The sequence below is a fragment of the Mustela erminea genome, chromosome 17, assembly GCF_009829155.1.
Source record: "Mustela erminea isolate mMusErm1 chromosome 17, mMusErm1.Pri, whole genome shotgun sequence".
Lineage (NCBI taxonomy): Eukaryota > Metazoa > Chordata > Mammalia > Carnivora > Mustelidae > Mustela > Mustela erminea.
Window position 1 is genome coordinate 29,735,004 of NC_045630.1, and position 15,027 is coordinate 29,750,030.

A 15,027-nucleotide genomic window follows, 5' to 3' on the forward strand; every position below is an offset into this window, starting at 1 on the left:
CTGTGGCCTGGACAGTACTCGGTATAAATTAGGAAAAGACACCTGTCCTTTAAAACGAGATAAGAAAATTAACCTAGTGTATTGTTTGGTCCTAAGACGCCTCACTGTCATCTCCCAGAAAGCACTTGTAAATACATATGCAAATCCACGCTGCCAACGATGTGCATGGCATCCTCTCGGGTTGCACACCTGAGCAAGGGTGCATGGGTCCTACACGGGTGTGGCAGACTGTGTAAAGAGTGCTGCCTCAGCTGGGAAGTGTGCACCTATTGCCCTTCCCCTTCCTCCTTCATGCTTCCAGGGATACAGATGTGATGCTTGGACTCTGGTAGCCATTTTGGGTCGTGAGGTCATCTTGAAGAGAGAGGTCAGCGCTAGGATGATGATGGCGATGATGGGTTCTCGCTGACTGTGGCACTAGCAGCCCAGTTTTCTGGATGACTTATTCCAAACTTCCTTCATGTGACAGGGAAACAAACTTCTACATTGTTTGAGCCATTATCCTTTTGAGCGTTGTATTATAGAAAGCCTAACATCATCCTCACTAATTGCAAAAGTCAGGGAGAAAACGAAATATATCCAATCCCCCTGCCCCTGTGGACACATTCTCAACAACAAATGCTCAGTCTTCGAAAGGTTCGATGCTGCATTCGTGTTCCATGGCTGAGATGTATCTGATGAATAAACATCGTCCCGGAAACAATTTGAATGTCCATTGGCTGGGGACGGAAGTAAGCTGTCATGGACTCATCAAATGAATTTAGGGATGGGACGGCTGCCCCAAAGGTGCCCCTTCGGCATGGTGATGAGTTTAAATAAAAGTCACTTAGGAAGCAGCCGGTGTGAGGACCCTCAGACCCTCCTGTTCGCCCCTGAAAGCAGGAAACAAACCTCCCAAATGAAAAATACCCTTCCTGTGTTAAGAAATAAAAACACACCCTTGTCGCCGGAGATGGGGACTTGAGAGTCGAGAAAGCAGTACACACAGGCTAATCTACTTGCCGTGTCTAAATTCCAATTAGAATTCCCCACAGATTGAGGCTTGCAAACACCTGTTTTCTATATCCTGTTAATTCATCATGTGTTGATTGTCTCTTTGTCTTGAAAGTATAAAAACTGTCTGCCTTGGTCATTTCTTCAGGCCCCAATTTCTCTACTGGACCTCCATGCACAGGTCATAAAACTTTGAGGTTTTTCTTCTGATTAATCTGTCTCGTGTGAATTGAATTCTTGGTCCAGCTGAAGACCCTGAGGGTAGATGAAGAGCTTCTTCTTCCTTATGCTGCACAGAAGGTCAATTATCTGTGGCTCCGGAAAGATCTCCCTGATGAACAGTTAAGTGAGAGCAGGAGAGCATGGCCAACAGTGCCACCCACATGGACCAAAGGACACAATGCCCTATGGACAGTCTGGGACTTCACCCGGATGCTGGCAACAGTGACCGCCCCAAAGAGGGAACGATCTTTTTTTATTCTTTTCAAAGATTTTATTTATTTATTTATTTGAGAGAGGGGGCCATGCAAGCAGGGCGGGGAGCGAGGGAGAGAGGGAATCTCCAGCAGGCTCCACGCTGAGCATGGAGTCCAGTGCGGGGCTCAATCTCATGACCCTGAGATCAGCAGTTGAGTCAGATGCTCAACCAACTCAGCCACTATGTGCCCCACGAGGAAAAGTCTTGTGCTCAATAAGCTTTTGTACTTTGAAAAAAAAATCACCTTTACCAAATGCATGTACTATCCTCTCAAAAACAACATTATCGTACATTTTTTAAACCACAAAAACCCGTAAGGAGGACAACAGTCCTCCCTGTGACTCAGCGTCAACAGCAAGTCAGATGCCCGCTCTGGGCCAGAGGCACTCAGAACCTAGTCACGCAGCTATGGCAGGGATCCTGTTCGGTGACTTCCTGGGGGCTGAGACCCCATTGGGATAAAGGACAATCTGGAAGCCCAGAGGCCTCTGCAGGCCACGGGCCTAGTGGAAATGTGAAACAGATGGTTTAATGAGGCTGGCCAGGTTGCCAGGGGTCCTGTGCCCAAAGGGGGCCATCCCTTCCAGGCGCCGGGCTCCTGCTGCCTCCTGCAGGGGCGACAGACACGTATGTGGTTCTGAGCTAGATCCCAGCACCCACCTGCCAATGTAGTGGCTCCCAAATATCTTGGACCCTCTGCGGGGGCATCTGCAGCAGCACAGTGATCTCATCCCCCTAGGCCTCTGTCTCCTTCTGGGGCTCCTACTCACTGTGGGGGGCACTAGGCACCTTCTGCATGCCACCCCCAAGGCCCATGCCATGACCTTGAACCCCCTCCAGCGTTCCACCCACATGGATGGAACCTGTTGGCAGGTTCTAGCAGCTCCATCTCCAAGATGGCCTGGAAGCCACCTCTGCCACTATCTGCCCTGCACCAAAGTGAAGCCCCAGTCCAGTCCCCTCCCACAGCGTCTGCAGCCAGAGGGACCTTCTGTAAATCCAAACCTGCTCATGTCCCTTCCCTTGTTTCAACCCTCGAATAGCTTCCCGCTGCTCTTGGAACAGAGGGACACCGGCTCAGCCTTCAAGACCCCTGTGGTCAGAGCGGCGCATCTCTCCCTTCCTTGCCCTCTCTGGGCCCAACCCCCACCTCAGACCCAGGGCATCCCAGGCTCTCTTTGAGAACAGAGGCCGAGGGGCCCAGCTCTGCCTCCCCGGGAGGACTCCGCCCTCTGCCCCATGGCGCTGAGGGTTTCCTGACTGTGACTCACATTCACATGAGAGGGAGAACCTCAGCTCCTTCTGGGGGAAGTCATCTCGACAGAAAACTCTGGGGCAGAGGCTGTGAGGGGGAACACGGTGGCACCACAGTCTGCTGTGACGCCAGGCCAGACAGAAAGGTGGGGCTCAGGGTTCTGTGCCCTCCCCCAGGCCCGGGCCCCTCGCCCCCCCCCCCCAAGTCTCACCACGCCTCTCTGGAGGAAGCCAGAAGGAACATCCCTGGGGAAAGGAAAAACAGATGGCTTCCCTTCCATTCCAGGGCTGGCCGTGAAGAATGGGAATGCTCCCGCTGCCAATGCACTGCTCACAGCCACTGCCCCAGCAAAGGGGCTTCCCGAAATTCCCAGAAAGTCCCAGGCCCTGCTTGCTGGGGCTGAGATCACCCTGGGGGGTGGATGGCCAGGGACGGAGCAGGAAAGCCTGGCGGGGAGGACACCCTGGCCAGCCACACAGCCTCTGCCCCCACAGACATTTCTCCCCGGACCCCAGCGGCCAGCAGGGCCTCAGGATGAGTGAGGCCCGGGACAGCTGCCGAGCAACACGCCCTGCACCCCTGCCCCAGAGCCAGGCCTTGTTTTCCGCCCAGAAGGCCTGGAGCAAAGCCTGGAAGAGCAGCCTGGAACCAGCACCCAGGGGAAAAGAAAACATCGTCTACAGGCAAAAACAAAGCAGAATGCAAGGGCGGGGTGCAGGCTTCGTGGGGGAAGCCCTGCTCTGGGACTGCATGGGGGCACATCGCCACCAGACACAGAGTGTGTCCCCACCCCCAAACTGACTCTCTGTTCATGCCTCTGCGCAGACAGACAGAACATGACTGGTTTCGTGCGGCAGCTGGACGGCATGCTCTTGGCGCCAGGAGCCTGCAGGCCGGTGGTCAGGCTCTGGCTGCCGGCCCCCAGTCCTGGCCCTGCTGCCCACTAGCCATGCTACTTCAGGCCAGTGACCCCCGCTCTCCAGGCCTCACTGGACTGGGGGGTTCAAAGAGTCACTTCGGGTAAAGGGGCGATGCACCCACCCAGGGATTCGCTTTGGATTTTAAGTCCCCAGAACACGACAGGTCAAGGAGAGGGACCCCAACCCATGTCCTAATCCAGCACTTTCCCTGTGGAAGTGCTACCCCGACCAAGATGGGGAGCTGAGGAGTGGACCTCAGAGGAGGGAAGGCAGAACGTGTGGGGCACCCAGGCCCCGCCGCAGTGGGAGAAGGGAGGGCCCCTGGCAGGGCTGGCTGACCCCCAGCACCTCTGGAGGGGGCCCAGGGACCTGCAGACCTGGCTGCTGAGCTAAGGGCTCCCCACAGACCCATCGACACAGGCCTGAAGGTGGGTAGTGCGGCGGCGGGGGGGGGGGGCATGCTGGGATCAGTGTGTTGGTGGCCGGTGTCACCCGAGGCCCCACTCCACTCCTGGCTGCCCTAGGACACCAGGCCAGTTTTCCACTGGTCTTACGTTACAAGAGAAACGCCCCGAGCAGAGCACAGTTCGCTGCCTCTGAGGAAGAAGCGATTTACCTGGTGTGCGATTTCAACACTTGGCATCTCTACCTGAGTAGAGAAGAGCCCCATTCCGGAGGACCAAGGAGTGGGCCATGCATGCTGAAATGCTGTCAGTCACGTACCTGAGCTCCTTCCCCTCTGTCCCCGGGTCAGCCAGCCCTCAACAATGTGCTCCCTGGTCTGGAAGCTTCCTCAATGGTATGTAAGCTGATAGCACTGTTGGCTGGGCCTCGCTGAGTAACCTAAGCTGCTTTCTCCTCTGGAATGTGGTCAGCACCCCCTCATGGAGGGGGCCCTAAGGACGAGAGTCAGGGTGTCCAGGAATGTTTTGGGCTGTTGGTATCTTGGTGCGGGTCAGTTTGCTAGCGGCAATGTCTAGGTAGCAGAAAGGAATAAAAAGTAGCAAAAGGCTAAAAATACTTCTGGAGTTCAGGGGAAGGTCCTGGTGGACAAAGCAGCCTCTGAGGGAGGGAGGAAGGTGCGGACTCGGGTGAGGACATGGCCACCTCCTGCTCTCCCCCGGGGTGGGGGAGGTGGGCCTGCCCATTCCTGTCACCTCACAGTGACCACATGGTCCAGCAAACAGGTCCTGCCATAGGCAAACAAAAAACCCGGGAAAGCAGAAAAGTACATCCACTTTCCCTGAAGACTTGGAAAACGAGTTGGACTCCCTGCACACATCACGGTGTGGACCCACCAAGAAGACATCTGAATTCAGTCTATCTATCTTGTCTAAAGGTAAAGGCGGCAAAAACTCCTGTTCTCCATCCAGGGACCTTCCGTTCCTCCCACAGTCGCAATTTGTGGGTCAGCCACAGAATCTTCTGGAATGTCTCGGAGCACGTCAGAGAGGGAGGGGTGACAGCACAGCCCCACGCTGGACACAGACAATGGGGGGTCCATACCAGGTGTGTGAGCCAGGCTGGGGGAAGGCCTCAGCTGGGCTTCCCAGGTTGAGGAAGAGTGCACCGTGACCTCCCTCGGGAGGGCAAACACACCTTGAGGGAAGTGAAAACCCCAGTGTGAACTCGGTTTGCGCGGAGTGTGTTTGGTCATGTAACCAAAGATGGGACTGCGCGTTCCCTCCCTGGCGAGAGGGAGGATTTCCTGCAGCACATACCGCCCCCTCCTCAGGGAACGCAGGCGGCTGGATCCTCAGCAAAGCCTGGGTCCCCTCTTGGGGAACTGCTGCACCCCCAACCCTCTCCACACAGCACCCTGGGGCCCTTGCTCCAGCCCAGGAAAACCCACAGGCCGGTGGGTGGTGACTGCAGGGGGCCAGCTGGACTGGGCAGGGACACTTCTTCAATCCCGAGACCCTGCCCTCTGTCTGAGGGTTTGCCCCGCAGCCTGAGGCCACAGCTGTCACTTCGCTTGCAGTTGCCCCTGTGGACTTGGCACAGGGTACCCCCCAGGCCCCATCAAAACTGACTGCTCCCCACAGACACGTTTCCTCTCCTGAAGGTCCGTTTGGACTGCTTACCCGCACAGTCATCACACACTCATGCTCTAGGGTCCCTCACATTGAACACCCCAACCCCTCCATATTATGGGTGAGGTCCAGGGCAGGGACATCACAATGGCACAGCTAGGACACGCATCCCCTCTTCTTTCAGTGCCAATTCTCCTTCTGCACTACCATGTTCCGTCAGAGGACGGAATCACCGACGATGGGGTTGAGGGCCTTCTGGAGGTAGGTTTTGGGCATGAGCTCCCAGGGGCCCTGTGAACCGCCCCCACCGCCTGCTCTCCCTGTGCGCCCTCCGGCCCTGAGTGTGGGTCCTAGGCACCAGTGCTTCAACGGCAGCCCCCAGGTCCCACTGAGCCCCCCCCCTTTATTCTGTGCGCCTATCTGTGCTCCGCAGCTCTGCGCACCTGCACTCAAGAACAGAGTCTGGGCACCCCGTGTGTCTTCGGATCTGGGCCTGGGCCAGGAGGCTGAAGGGAAGAGTCAGGGTGCACGGGCGGGACGGGGGGCAGTTAGTAAGCCTGGGGCCTGTCAGACTCTTCCGTCCATGGCTGGGGCTCCCTGCAAGCTCCTGTGGGAGCATGGGACAGGTCCCTCTCCCCGAGCACATTTGGCCACTTTGACCAGACACCCCGCTCCTATAGGTGGGTACCACCAGACTGTCCCAGGCCCCCGGGTGTACATGGGTTGGAGCAGAAGGCACTGAGGTTCACTCTGGTTGTCCTGCTGAGCAGTTACTGTCTGTGTGTCTGTGAAGGTCTTTCCTTTCCTGGAACTGGGAGGGGGGCAGAGAAGGGAGCAGGTGGCAGAAAGTTCCAGAGTCCTCTTGCTCTCAAGCTGGGCCAGTACAGTTTACACAAGAGGTCACTCACACCAAAAACCCTGGTGGCAGCCAGCCCCACACTCAGAACACACAGGTAAGAGTTCATCTGTACCAGGAGCGCTCCTGCCCCAGGGCCTTTGCTCTTCCCTCAACCTGGTGCACAGTCACCCCCAAAGGCAATCTGCCATTCCTACCTTCTTAGTGTTATTCAGATGTCACCTCTCCATCCAGGCTTCTCTTTCACCTGACACTCCTTCCCTCTCCAGGTTTTCCCCATCTTTGAAGGTACCTTATATTTACAAGTTTATTTCATGGCCCACCTCTCCCTCTATAAACCTGCTGGCCTCCTAAGGGCATGATCCAGGAGGAGCCCCCTGCCCTGGACAGAGGGTGGTCCCTAAGCACGGCCCACACTTCCCAGGGAAACACCCCAGTCCTCATAGTCATCCTAGGTGTGGAAATGGGGGGGGGGGGCGGCGGACTGCTGTTGAACAATCCTAGAACTTTTTGCTAAGTCAGACCCAGTGGGGCTAGGCCCTGAAGGGAGCCACCACCCAGGAAAGGACAATGTTACTTTCTGGAGCTGGGAGCTCCCGTGGGAATGTTTACTGTCCACGCTGCTGCACTCAGGGGAGGCCCACACCCTCAGCCCTTTCCCCCAAGAGCTCATCCATCCAAGCAAAGATGCTGGGTGGGAGGCAGAGATGTCCAATGCATAGGCCTCCCCTCTCCCCACCTACCAGGGGTGCAGGATGCAGAGCCCTCACAGAGCTGCCAGGGCTGGGACAGGGGTGTCTGGCCTGGCAGGCGGGAGGGCAAAACCATGCTCTGCGGAGCCCAAGGCTTATACCCCGGGAGGCGGGAGGGCAAGTGGGCCATGCAGCTTTAGAGAAAGAAGTCATACAGCCCAGCGGGATTGCTGGAGCTCTGACTCCCAAGCCCAGGCCTCCCCCTAGCTAGGCGGCGGGTAGGGCGGCGAGAGAGGGGCGGGAGGGGAAAACCAGGAGGCAGAAAAGCACGCTTCAACTGCGAGATTTGGGACAGGTTTTAGGACTCCGGCGACAAACAAGAGCGTTTCACTGGGGGCGCGACGCACCCTGAAAGCAATACTGTCGGGGAGTGAGAGGCTTGGGGATCCCCGCCGCCCCCCTCCCCGCCCCCGTGCGCCCGCTGGAGCTCGCTCGCAGAGCCTGCCCGGGCCTCTTCCCCGAGCACGCACCCGCAGCCTCAGGTTAGGGGAGGGCGGAGCGGGGGAGGCGTGGGCGCGCCAAGCCCTCGGTCCTCGTGCAGCTGCGGGCCCCTGAGGGGTGAGCGAGTCACCTGCTTGCAAGTCCCACTGCCGCCCGCGCCCGCAGCCGTGCCCCTACACTCGCCCCCTTCACCCTTCGCGCCCCACACTCGCCCCCCGCAACCGCTCCCCCAGGCGGCGCCCTCGCACCCCCTCGAGCCGCACAGATGCCCCGCCTCGCCCCACCCCCGCAACCGGGCCCCTACACTTTCCTGGTGTCAGCCCCCTGCAACAGCGCCCCGCACCATCCTCCCCTCCTCCGCCCCCCGTAGCCGCGCCCCCAACCCGCGCTCTCGCACCCCCCCGCACGAACCCACAGCTGCGAACTCGCGCGAACCCCCGCCCGTACCCCCCGCACCCCCTTACGGTCGTCGCCTCCCAGGCCCCCAGGCTCCCGCGGCGGCGGCGGCGGCGCGCAGTCTCTCGGACCCCCGCTCTGCAGGCTCCGGCGGCCCCGCGCTGACCCCGCCCAGACTCGGCCCCCCAAGGGGCGGTCCCGGGTCGGGCCCAGGGCCTGCCGAGGACTCGGTTCAGCCCCGCCCCTGTTCCGGGAGCTGCCCAGGCAGGTCGCGTCACCCGCTCCCGGCTGCGCCCCTGCTGGGGAAGAGGGCGCCTCGAAGTGCAGACTCGCAGCCGAGGCGTTTAGGGACTTGAAGTTCGGGGCAGCCCCTGGGTCGGCTGACTTCGGGGGCAGAGGCGTCCTTCCCGTTTCTTCGCTGCGGCCTCTCACTGCCGCTGCCCCTCGCATACCTGGAGGGCCAGGAGCGCGGCGCAACTTTAGAACAAATTCAGTCGTCCGGATGGAGGCAGGAGCCGCTCTGAGGTCTTCCGAGCGAGGACTAGAGTCTGCGGGGCTGACCCGAAGCGGGGTGGTGGGCTCCCTGACTCGTCCCACGGGCGCTGATCGCAGACCTCCGCCCTTGGACCGCCCTGCTTCCCTCCTCGCGACCCCGCAGCGCCTCGCCTCTGCGCCCAGGAGGTGGCTGTCGCCACGCCCGGCACCCTCGGGTCTCAGCTGGCAGAGGGCCTGTCGCGGGGCGGGGGGGGGGGGGCGGGATGCTGGGGACCGGCCCCTCACCCCGGCCCCGGGACTCTGCCTTTCGAGGAGAGGGGCTGCTTCTGGCCGGCGGACGCATCTTAGCCTCCGGGTCTTTGCTCGTACCGCAGCCCTGGACAGGATGCCTTCCTGAATGCGACGTGCAGTGCCCCTGAGCCTTCATTCGACACCCTCCTGCAAAAGCCCTCCATCACCCTGCGGTCCTGGGCATCTCCATACTCGTTCAAAATTTGCCCTCTGTTGCATCCTCCCCTCCCCCATCCTTCCTCCAATCTATCAAGCAGAACCTCTGGCCATTTCACCAAGGGACTCGATTTTGCTGTTGTTCTTAAAACGGCAGTGATGATGAAAACATTTTAAAATTCGATCCTGGTGGTGACGGCACCGCCACAACCCTGTGACTGTGCTGAAAACTACTGATTTGAACACTTTAAGAGGGTGGATTGTGTAGCATGTGAATTATATTTCCGCAAAACAGGTGTTTTTGTATAAAATAACATTAGCGACATCGTAACCTCGGGGCTCACTCCTGTATGCTAACATTCTCCTCCTTGGGTACATCACCCATCCACCATTAGGATATGCAATCTAAGACAGTGCAAGATATTTCAAAGTGCAATCTGCATACAGGCGGTCCGTAAATAAATAAGCCCGATTCCGAGCCAGCAGGACAAAGTTCAGACAGTCATATTTCCACTGCTTTCTGTCAAAAGCCACCCAAAGGTCTATGAAGCAAAAGAGTGGGTATAATGCGACCTCTAGAATACACTGTGTATTTTTAAAAACCAGAACAAAGGCTGTTGCTCTGGATAAGCTTCTGGAGAGTTTCCAGGGATGTCAGGAAGGATGAAAAATAACTTGGGGGAGGGACGATTTTAAATAAAATTTGTAGATCAGTTCCTGATTCACCACCAAGGAAACAAGATTCTTTTTGTCAAAAATGCACACATGAGGAAACATCCAATACCAAATAAAGTGACATTCTAGAAACTAATGGCCTGTATCTCCAAAAATGTCAGTGTCACCAAACACAAAACAAGACTGAGAAACTGTTTCTCACTGAAGGGGATAGCGAATCATGAAAACCTACTGTAATGCTCTATCTGGACGGGGCCCTCGGCTGGGAACAGTTTTAGAAAGGACTTATTGGGGACATCTGAGGAAGGTCTATAGATAAAACAACAGATTATAAACATTAAATATCTTGATTTTGAGAACTGAATTCCTCCTGAGTCAGTATTTATGATCTTAGAAAAATATACAGTGAAGTATTTAAGGAATAATAGAACACCAGGTCTGAAATGGTTCTATCTATCTGTCTATGGAGGGAGAATCATAAGGGAAATGTTGCAAAATAGTAACAACTTTATACTCTTCTTGCAACTTTACTGGAAGCTTGGAACCCTTTTGAAATAAAAAGCTTAAAAACTTGTGGATCAGGGAGGGGCACCTGGGTTAAGCAACTCTTGGTTTCTGCTCAGGTCGTGATCTCAGGGCCGTGAGATAAAGACCCCCTGTGTCAGACTCCTCGCTCAGCATGGAGTCTGCTTAGGACCCTCTCTCCCTCTGCCCCTCCCCACGTGCCCCCCCCACCCTGCAGTAAAACAAACACATTTTTTAAAAAATTGTGGATCAAACATATGCATTGATCTCAGTTACTGAAAACAACATGAACATAACTACAGAAGGGTTTTTTAAAAAGCTATATATCCCAAAGGGACAGAGTGAATGAGAGAAAAGGTAAGAGCAGAGGAGAGATGTCAAATTTCTGTAAGGTGGAAAGTAGGGTGATTGATTAAGCAACTAAAGCTAAAAACCTTTTTACAACCAGAACTACAGCCCTGGCCAAACAGGACCCACAACTCACTTTTGTAAATCAAGTTTTACTGAACGAGGTTGTACTTGTTTGCATATTGTCTATGGCTATAAGAGCAGAGATGAGCAGTTACCCATAAAGCCTAAAATATTTATGATTTGGCCCTTTCCAGGAAAAGTTTGCCAACACCCACCTTATAGCTCGGCAAAGTCTTAGGAGCTAAAGGCATCAGGAGCCTTTGAAGGCAGGGTTGTGGGTGGGTGTGGGGACACCCTGAGTGTCCCTGCAGGGCAAGAATGCAGGGCAAAGACTTACCCACAGGGGGCACTATTGCTTCAGGAGGAGAGTTTCAGTTTTGTAAGGTGAAAGGCGTTCTGCAGATGGATAGCGGTAATGGTTGTCCAACAACAGGAATCAACCGAGTATCACTTAAATGTACACTTGAAAATGGTCAGGGGCGCCGGGTGACTCAGTCAGTTAGGCGACTGACTCTTGGTTTCAGCTCGGGTCGTGATCTCGGGGTGGTGCGATGGAGCCCCATATGGGGTTCTGCACTCAGAGGGGGTCTGCTTGAGATTCTCTCTCTCCTGCTGCCCTTCCCCTGTGCACTCTTGCTCACTTGCGCTCTCTCTAAAATAAATAAATAAATCTTTAAAATGGCTTAGATGGCAAATTTTATGTCATATGTGTTCTACTGTGATAAAAAAAAATTGAGGGGGGGGAACCCTAGAAGGATTAAAGTCTGTACAAGAAATTATATCCCCTGTCCCTGGTTCCTACTCCAAGCCCTCCGATCTGCCTAACTCGGCAGGTTAGGGGTTTATTTTCTGAAACTGACCAGAGAGACTTCCCACTCAGAGGCACTCACTTAAGCAGAATCGAGTAGAAGTGTTCGAGCTGAACTATGAGTCCCTCCTCAGCCCCTTCCTGCTGTGGGTTCACAGATCACCGCCTCAGGGTAATAACCCCCAGGCAGGAAGTGGAGGATCTGTGTCTGGAATAAGTGAGCGGTTTGCTTCCCGTCTGAGTGCCCGCCACTGAGGCCAGTCTGTGGTTCTCTCCCGGAGCTGCCAACTGGATTTCAGTGTCAGCTGTCTCAGTCCTAAATATTAGAAGATCAGACACTTGGGGAACGCCTCTGACATGAAAGGCAAAGTACAGAAAGTGCTTGCAGGCAACAGAAGAAACTAATATCTACAGAGATAAGAAATTGTATTTATGAAGCAGGAATAGGAGGCAATAGACAAAAGAAGCATTCCTACAGTTAGAAAACACTGTTGGAAATAAAATTTTTCATGGAAAAGTCAGCACAGAGTTGAGGGAATCTCCCAGAAAAACAGAACACAAATCAGAAGACCAATCTGGGAAGTCACCAGATTAATAAGAGTCCTGCAGGGGAGTAAAAAAAAACCAGGGTGGCTCAGTCGTTAAGTGTCTGCCTTCGACTCAGGTCATGATTTCAGAGTTCTGGGAGCTCAGGCTCTGCGGGGAGTCTGCTTCTCCCTCTCCTCCTGCCTCTCCACCATCATCCCCCTGCTCGGGCTAGCTCTCTCGCTTGCTCTCTCTCTCTCAAATAAATAAAATCTTAAAAAGAGAGAGAGAGAGAGAAGAATATAGAGAGAAGGAAGTAACTAAAGAAATAACCCAAGAATATTTCCCAAACCAAAGGACAGGAGTCTCCAGATTGAAAAGACACAATAAAAAGCCAGAACTACACCAAGGCAAGTCACTGTGAACTTTCAGAATATTAAAGAAAAGATAAGCTCCTAGAAACTCCTAGAGAGAAAAACTAAAATGTAAAGAGGTCAACACAAACAGTAGTCGTCTTCTTCTTCTTCTTTTTTTTTTTTTTAAATTTTATTTATTTGATAGAAAGACAGTGAGAGAGGGAATACAAACAGGGGGAGTAGGAGAGGGAGAAGTAGGCTTCCCTCGGAGCAGGGAACCCGATGCTGGGCTCGAGCCCAGGACCCTGGAATCATGACCCAAGCTGAAGTCGGATGCCCAATGCCTGAGCCACCCAGGTGTCCCAAACAGCAATATTCTTAATAGTAACACTGATGCACTAAGACAGTGATGCAAGGACTTCAAAAGTTGGAGGGAAATTATCTACAATAGAGAATTCCAGAATGAAGTATGAGGGCAAATGGGAGACATGTTGACACATGCAAGGGCTAAAAATCCATTTTTACTTCTTATGTACCCTTTCTTGAGATGCAACTAGCAGATGTGCTCCAGTAAAACAAGGTTGAAAATTACAAAAGGAGAACATGTGGTCCCTAGGAGCAGGGGATCTGATAGAAAAGAGGAACTGCTGGTCCTGATGACAAGTGTGTAGCAGGCTACACAAGGTGCTGGGAGGCAGGTCTCCAGGGAAAAGATGGAATTAACCCATTAACTGATAGAATTAAACTTTTGGGAAAGTAATATGAATAGACACTTGTCAGATCTGAGGCCATATTTGGGAAAAAACTAAAGAAAGGACCATGGAAAAATAAGCAAAGTGGAAAAAATCCAGTAATTACAAGAAAACCAGAAAGTCGTTCAGGAAAGAGAAAGTAATCATGGTGCACGGCTTGGCTCTGCAGTGAGCAGTATTCATGCTTGTGTGAATTACTGATTTAACAAGAAGCTACTGTTGCCAGATTGGGAGGATGCAGTGGGAACGGTCAAGGTGTACAGACTTTATCTACTATAAAATCAATAGACAATGTCCCAAATTGACAAACCTGGAAATACACATTGTAAGTATGTAATTTCAAAATACAGAAGTAAATGCTAAAAGCCTTGGAAGGTAGAATAAGAAAAATGAATTATGGGGCCTGTTCTATTTTATCCCAAGCCCTGATTATTTTATTAAAAAAAAAAAACAGGGGCGCCTGGGCGGCTCAGTGGGTTAAGCCTCTGCCTCCGGCTCAGGTCATGATCTCAGGGTCCTGGGATCGAGCCCCGCGTCGGGCTCCCTGCTCAGCAGGGAGCCTGCTTCCTCCTCTCTCTCTGCCTGCCTCTCTGCCTACTTGTGATCTCTGTCTGTCAAATAAATAAATAAAATCTTTAAAAAAATAAAATAAAATAAAATAATAAAAAAAAAAAAACAGCAACAAAACATGTGCAGGGATAAAAATAAAAATTAGCTTGGGGATGCCCGGGGGGCTCAGTCTGTTAAGTGTCTGCCTTTGGCTCAGGTCATGGTCCTGGGGTCCTGGGATCAAGCCCTGCTTTGGGTTCCCCACCCTCATGCGTATCTGTCTCTCTCTCAAATAAATAAATACTTAAAATCTTTAAAAATAAAGAAAAATAAAAATTAACTTAAAAGTACTGTTTTTGGAGGTTGGACCCTCCAGATTCATTTCTTTTTCCTGAAGATTCTAAAGCATGTCTGGTGCTCTTGCCAATTCCAAGCTTGGATCACTTCCCACAAACTGCTGTTCCTCTTCTCACGCAAGCTTTTCCTTGGCTCTCATTCACCACGGGGCTCCTGACCCGCCCAATCTGCTATCCAGACACTCCCCATACTTACCGATAAATTCCTTTACCAGGCACCAATTGAAAGCTTATTGATTGCATCAAATCCTGCCTGCATTTTATGACAATTACATTCTCAAAGGGCATAACGCCCACTACACATTACTGCAAGATGAACAGATTACAAACCCACTGGGACATTAAGACGTAAGGGCGGGGATGCCAAATGGGTATTTTATAAAACCTTCTGGAGAGAAAGACTTTTGTAAGAATATTAATTATATAGAATAGTTTCTTCTCTGCGTTGTCTCACCATTTTTATAGTCAAGTATATTTACCAGTCATCTGTCAGCATCTGTTGTTACCAACAAACCGACCAATAAATAAAATCCAAACAGAATCCCCAGTTTCTAGTAACTTGCTCATGCATAACACACAAGACAATTTGCAAAGGGGATATCAGGAATGACAAAATAATATGTAATATATCCTATGTACTGAGTTACTACTAATAGAAAGTAATTTTAGATTTTCTATAGATTTCACACTTAGAAAGAATGCAAAGAGGAGAGATGCAACTTGTTGGACTTTAAAGCATTTTCCCCGCATCCACAGAAAGGAGGAAGGAGAGAGGATTACTTACCAATCCCCAAAGTTCTTCTAGACGATTTCACACTGACTCTCCAGACCACTTTCTCCCAGGTGTCCCGGGTTCTCTGACTGTACCCTGTTCTCAGGACTTCAAGAGCAAGGATCAGCGATATAATTGTGTGAAGATCAGAGGTCAACAGGAGTGAAGCTCCCGAGTACACAGACTTCCAAGACAGGAAAGGCTCTCTTGGGCCCTCTAGGGGTCTGCACTG

General features: G+C 52.8%; 1 protein-coding gene across 3 annotated transcripts in view; it reads right to left on the bottom strand.

The window, feature by feature from the left end:
- The window catches only part of EPHX1 (epoxide hydrolase 1), a 55,973-nt gene that overhangs the window by 19,127 nt on the left and 21,819 nt on the right, over positions 1-15,027 (bottom strand). The window contains exon 2 of one of the 3 annotated variants that reach the window (XM_032319102.1): positions 14,808-14,903. The gene's annotated coding sequence lies outside the window, so the exon portion shown is untranslated. Of the gene's footprint in view, positions 1-8,184; positions 8,313-14,807; positions 14,904-15,027 lie in introns of those variants that run through there. The other 2 variants (XM_032319100.1, XM_032319101.1) reach the window with 2 other exon arrangements.